An 891-nucleotide genomic window follows, 5' to 3' on the forward strand; every position below is an offset into this window, starting at 1 on the left:
ATAGTTTGGACTTAACAGAAGCAGGAGATATTAAGAAGAGGTGGCAAGAATACACAGAAGAACTAGACAAAAAATATCTTCACAACCCAGATAATCACGATGGTGTGATCACTCACCTAGAACTAGACATCCTGGAATGTGAAGTCAAGTGGGCCTTAGGAAGCATCACTATGAACAAAGCTAGTAGAGGGGATGGAATTCCAGTTGAACTATTTCAGATCCTAAAAGATGATGCTGTTAAAGTGCTGCATTCCATATGCCAGCAAATTTGGAAAACTCAGCAGTGGCCACGGGACTGGAAAAGGTCAGTTTTCATTCCAATCCCAAAGAAAGGCAATGCCAAAGAATGTTCAAACTACTGCACAATTGCACTCATCTCACATGCTAGCAAAATAATGCTCAAAATTCTCCAAGCCAGGCTTTAACAGGACATGAACTGTGAACTTCCAGATGTTCAGGCTAGATTTAGAAAAGGCAGAGGAACCAGAGATCAAATTGCCAACATCCGTTGGATCATTGAAAAAGCAAGAGAGTTCCAGAAAAACATCTACTTCTGGTTTATTGACTATACCAAAGCCTTTGTGTTGATCACAACAAACTGGAAAATTCTGAAAGAGATGGGAATACCAGACCACCTGACCTGCCTCCTGAGAAATCTGTTTGTAAGTCAAGAAGCAACAGTTAGAACTTGGACATGGAACAACAGACTGGTTCCAAATAGGGAAAGGAGTATGTCAAGGCTGTATATTGTCACCCTGCTTATTTAACTTATAAGCAGAGAACATCATAAGAAATGCTGGTCTGGATGAAGCACAAGCTGGAATCATGATTGCTGGGAGAATATCAATAACCTCAGATATGGAGATGACACCACCCTTATGGCAGAAAGTG

This window comes from Dama dama, chromosome 15, assembly GCF_033118175.1.
Source record: "Dama dama isolate Ldn47 chromosome 15, ASM3311817v1, whole genome shotgun sequence".
Classification (NCBI taxonomy): domain Eukaryota; kingdom Metazoa; phylum Chordata; class Mammalia; order Artiodactyla; family Cervidae; genus Dama; species Dama dama.